General features: G+C 52.7%; 1 protein-coding gene across 1 annotated transcript in view; it reads right to left on the reverse strand.

Moving 5' to 3' along the window:
• LARP1 (La ribonucleoprotein domain family, member 1) overlaps window positions 1-5484 on the reverse strand; it is an 88442-nt gene that overhangs the window by 60044 nt on the left and 22914 nt on the right. The window lies entirely within an intron of this gene.

Genomic DNA, 5484 nt, shown 5'->3' on the forward strand with positions numbered 1-5484 from the left:
CGTGGGAGAGCGCGGGAGAGCAGCCCAGGGGAGGGTGAGGTGTGTCAGCGGGAGCCACAAGGCTGGGCCAGGCCAGGGGGGTGCACGGAGGGTCCCGTGCCAGCGCAGCTGGGGGCTGGAGGAGCCAGGTCTCAGGTCTCCTCCATCTCAAAGGGTCGGGCTCCTCCGTGATTAACTGCTGGGCTGCGCTGCAGATTAGCCTTGGGACCGCTGCGTTTGATGTATGGGGCAGGAGGCCAGCAAGGGATTTTCCTCCCGTTCTGGGGTTAATCCTACCCTGCCTATCGCAGCCCTTTGATTGCAAAGCTCTGCAGATAAACCTCCTTAGTCACCAGCAGACAGCAGGCACCAACCAAAAGGATGCGGGCAGGAGCTTGGGCTTGGGGAGATACAGGATTTGGGAGTTTTCCTGCAGCAGCCGGTGGCTACGGAGCGTGCGTGCTCCTTGCAGCCTCAGAGCCACCCTCCAAAAAGGGAGGAAAGTGCTTTTCTTTTTACTAATCTTGGTTAATTCTGCTTATTTAACCAGAGATCTAACTTCACGTGAAAAGAGCCACCGAAACCCCAAATGAGCACCACTTCCCACCATCGCTGTTTGAATGAAACCTTTCCAAAGTCGGAGTGCTTCAGCAAATCACTAACACACCCATGAACATGCGGTTTGGGATATGGCAATAGCCACACCACTCTGCTGCTAGCAGCAGCCAGTTTTTATCACACACATATAACAGCCGTAAAAGCCAGCCTGGAACTAGCAGGGTTGTTTTTGCAGGAGTGGTTGAGTTTTGGATTTTAATAAGCCTCAGCCCCCTCATAATTTTTCTTTTTAAAATGCCAAAAGGCACCAGCCCAAAACAAGGCTTAAAAAATTCCTGTAAAATAGCTTGTAAGTGTCTAAGAGCCTCTGAGCTTCCCTCTCTTGGGCTTAGAAATGCCACCTCTGGAGCAGTGCCACGGGCCGAGGGAGGGTTTGGGGAGGTCTTATTGGTCCCCGTCCCACGGCAGGGCAGGAGCCGCCGAAGGGACATTGAATGGCTGTGCTGTGATGGAGGGTTGGATAGTTTGGGTGAAGCCTGTCCAGCTAATTTGGAGACAGATGGAGCTGCTAGAAGGGGGATGGCTGGGGATGCCTCAGCTCATGGCACTGCTGCCTGTCACCTGCCTGGCCACTGAGCTTAGGGGATTAAAGTCCTTCCAAGCCCCACGCCTGCACCTGACTGCTCCCCACACAGCCTCATCCAGCTCAGTTTTAAAATACCCTTTGCATAACCTGGCCCAGGCTTGACTGTCCTCCTACCGTGCCTGAATCGTTTGTCTTAATATCTAACCTTTGAGCTTTCTCGTTGCAAATTAAGTTGATTACATCTTGGCCCAGCTCCAGCAGACCCCAAGACCAATTGATCACTGTTGTCTTGGAGGTCTTGGGAGGCTCTTATCACGTCTCCCTCTGTCTCTGTCTCTCTAGAGAAAACAAACCCCATCTCTTTGGCCAGGTCGCGCTGTGCCCTTCACCATCCCTGCCGCTGTGCTGACTCCTTGAGTTGTCTTCATCCCGCCATGAGCAAGCAGCCCCAAGCCCTGCAGGGCTCACTTTGATTGGTGTTCAAAGGAGGAACCCCAATGCCTTGAAGACCACCCTAGGTCGCTTGCTCTGCCTACACACTCGAGTTGACTCAAAAACCGCCCCAGGTCACTTGCTTTGCCTACACACATGAGTTGAAGCCAGACAGACGACTCGCAGGCTTTGAGTGAGGTTTGGCCATCTGGGCTACCCCTTTGGCACGCGCTGACCCCGGTGTACCTCTCAACAATGCCACGTACAGCAAAGCACTCTGCCACCTCTTTTGCTCAGGAACGCAGCTCTGGTTTCCAGCAAACGAGGTTCATCCGTTGCTGGACATGGGGCATGGGCTCCTCAACCCTTCAAGCCCTTAAGTCGAGGCAGGACAACACGTTGCATCATGGCTGGGGCTGGAGGGACAAAGCTGCCCATGGTCTCCAGGCTGGGAGCGTCCTTGGACCCTCATCCTCCCTGCAAGGGGCCACCAAATGCACATGCACATCTGCACGAACATCTGCATGCACAGAGCCACGCGCTGCCTGTCCACCTTTTCAGCCAAGGATACTCCAGCCTGAAGGTGGAGTGAGCCAAACCGACCTGCCTGGAGGATGCTGTGCTTTGCCCAGCTGCCTCTTGACTTTACTTTTCCCAGTGAGCGACACCCCAAATCCCTCCACGTCTGAGGTCAGCAGAGAGCCATCTCCAGCTGCCCAGACTTCAATGCCAGGGATATAACATTTTTCACTCACCCCCCTGGCAATCATCCTCCCCTTCCCCCTGCTCTAGGATTTAAAGAAAGAAAGATCCACCAGGCAAACAGCTCGAAGCCAGCATCCAAGCAATTATAAAAGTGCTTTCTGCCAGCTGCTAGACTCCTCGTCACCAATCTGATCGGTAGACTAAACAGCGAGGACCCAGGCTGATCCCCCCCTGCACCGCTCTGGCCTGGAAACGGCAGGGGCTCGGGGGAGCGCAATGGTTAACATCAAAACTGGCAGCAACGTCCTAACGGAGAAGGCCAAGGGAATCCCGCGCCTGCTTAATGGAGGCGGGCGGGAGGAGGTGGAGGAAGGGCTGAAGGGACCCTGGAGGATGGAGCCCAGGCTGTGGGAAGCGGGGACCGCTCCGGGCTGGGGGCTCACTCCCCCCAGGGTGAGCTGGCTCTCCAGCTGCTGTCCTCCAGCTTTGCATCATCCCTCCTTCGTCGCCAAACCTGCGCGTCCAAGTCCAGCGTGCCAGGGCTGGGGTTTCAAAGGTGATTTTTTTTTTCCCCCTCAGTTGTCTGAACCCTCCTCTTCCTCTCACTCCCCATGTTCTGCCAACAGATAACACAGGCGGTTTTCCCCAGGGGGCTTGTACAGAGCAGCTGGTGCCGTTATCTGGGAGTCACTCCCTTATCTGGCAGCTGATTTCAGCTCCGGGGAGTCAGCACCTCTCAGGTGAGGAAGGCTGGGTTACCAGCTGCGTGCACTGGGCACCCGCGGTGGGGTTATCAGCCTGGCCACCTCCTCATCTGACCAAGCATCATCAGACAGCGGCACTCAGACATCCCCAGGGGTGACGGGGTGGAAATGGAACATTGCAGCTGGGGAGCCCCGGGAAATGCCTTCTACTTCCTAAAAATAGGGAAAAAAATTGGGCTCGGGTTCCTCTTTCCATCCGTTAGCAGCAATGCGTGATTGTGCCAAAAAAAATGAAGCAGTTCTGGTGCTGGAGAGAGAGCTGCAGCTTTTATTGCTCTTATCTCCCAACTTCTGGAGAAGCGCACCGCCTGCATGGGGGTCTGGGCAGGGACACGGTGCACACGCCACGGGCAGACCAGCTCCCCTCTAAATCACAGCTTGCCATGATTTACGCGGAGGCTCACAGGTTAGGTAACTGCAGTAAACAGAATAAACAGACTTCCCTCTGGATTTATGGACTGACAAAAGGACCTCTAACCACAAAAGAAATGTGCTTTCCAGCCCTCTTCTATCACCAGATCCCAACCAAAGGCTTAAATGCTTATGTCAAGCCCACAGAGCTCAGGATTTGGGCTGGATTCAAACTACTCCTCCATCCTCCCTGCTACCCGAGTAAGTCATCTCATAGTTCATCTCCCGTTCACCTCTCAGCTGCCCACTGACACACATGCACACATGATGCCAGAGGGAACAGGGAGAGGATTTTTCTGTTACTTGGGCTTAAAATAAGTGACTAATAAATGCACAAGCAGGCAAAGGTGTGCAAGTGCTCTGCAAAGAGGTTGCTCTCTCCTGGAGCTACCTAAAAGAGGGGACATCTTTTTGAGGTGCTGCTGGACCCTTCCTCCCCCACAGCTACCCATGGTCAAGTGAGGAGCTTTGACTGCTATCACCAAGATAAACCTGCCCAGCACGAGAGCTGCTGTCTAAAGAGAAATTAAGGGTTTAGTTTTCTTTTCTTGGAGTAAAAGAGGTGTTACATTTTCATGGTCTTCTCAAATATCTGATGCATTTCTCCCCGTAGATGTGGAAACTTATATAATGATGATATTACCAATGTTTCACGCCAAATCAAAGGGTGTGTATAAAGGCACGGTGCCCGAGGAGTCCTTTATTATCAACATTTAGACTGTTATTTTTAATGTAGCATCCCTGTAGAAAAGGCAGCTGGAGATGAGGAGCCTGTCCATCCCCAGACAGTCACGGCTTGTGCTCAGGGAGCCAGTCCCACCAGTTGCAGGAGCACGGTAGGGAGTGCAGGAGGTAAGCGCAAAACCAGAAGACAGTCTGAAAATCTTTGGAAAATTTGGTATTAATAGGACTTCTTGCTTTCCTATACTCATCAGCTGAGTCAGCCACAGCATCAGCCTCACAGAGCAGCCCAGAAAACACACTGCTACCAAATAAGTTCTCGGAGCCCAATGTTACACTTTCCCCTGATAGCCGGAGAGGGAAAAGCATCCAGGAAAGTGCCGCCTTCCCTCCATCTTGCACATCTTTATTTAATTCCATTGAAAGCAAGTACACATATTTGAAACGGAACGATCTAAATCCATGAATTGTTCTAAATCCAGGAGAATTGCCAACCCCCCTGTTTTAATACATTTTCAAATTGCCTTTTCCTCCTGTCTTTGGGAGCCAAGATATGGCTATTTAATTACAAGCACAGCCTCCATTTAAGAAACCCTCGTAATGAGGCTGGTGTGGAAAGGCATCCGATTTTTCCATTGTCTGACCGAGGCATTGCAATTAGTGTGTTTTATCCCAGGTTTGCATTTGGCACAGCTCAGTGAGCAATGCTTTGGGGACATGGGCTAGCAGTAATCTCCATGCTCTGGGCTCTTCGTTATCCTGCCTGTTAGAGGGGACCGAATCCAGACTCCTGCCAGGGGAAGGGGATTTGGGCCGGTTGCTTTCTGCAGCTCAAACCTGGGAGCAGAGGCATTTAGTCCTCCGTGGCGCAGGTTGGGAGAAAGGGAATGGGAAAGAAATATAAAAGTGAGGGAGGTTTGGGTCAAATGGAGGCAAAGAAAAATCATGGTAAGGGAGAGGAGCAAGAATGGCATTGCAAAGAAACTACAACGTGGTCCTTGTGGTAGCTGCATGTTTCCTTTGGCTTGCTTTGAGTCAGGAACAAGAGCTGACCCGTGGAGGGAGTTGCTCCAGGTACATTAGCAGCAGCTCAGCTCTGAAAATCACTGCAAAGAGCTCACCTGAAGGTTGGGGAGACCCAGATACGAAGGGATGTGATGCAGCACCGTTTCCCAGCTGGGATGCCCTAAACCCAGGATAGGGACCTCTTGATGCTGGAGCCACCGCACCCTACCAAAGGGACCAGGGTGTGGAGACCTCGCTCAGCCCCACTCCCGTGCCAGGAAGCCTAATTTAAACAAAAGCCCCTCCCTGGCACAACAAGCAAGGACCATCTGCTCACAGGTCGCCCCATGCCATCAGGCTGCT

The sequence above is a fragment of the Pygoscelis adeliae genome, unplaced genomic scaffold (assembly GCF_000699105.1).
Source record: "Pygoscelis adeliae isolate BGI_AS28 unplaced genomic scaffold, ASM69910v1 Scaffold34, whole genome shotgun sequence".
NCBI lineage: Eukaryota > Metazoa > Chordata > Aves > Sphenisciformes > Spheniscidae > Pygoscelis > Pygoscelis adeliae.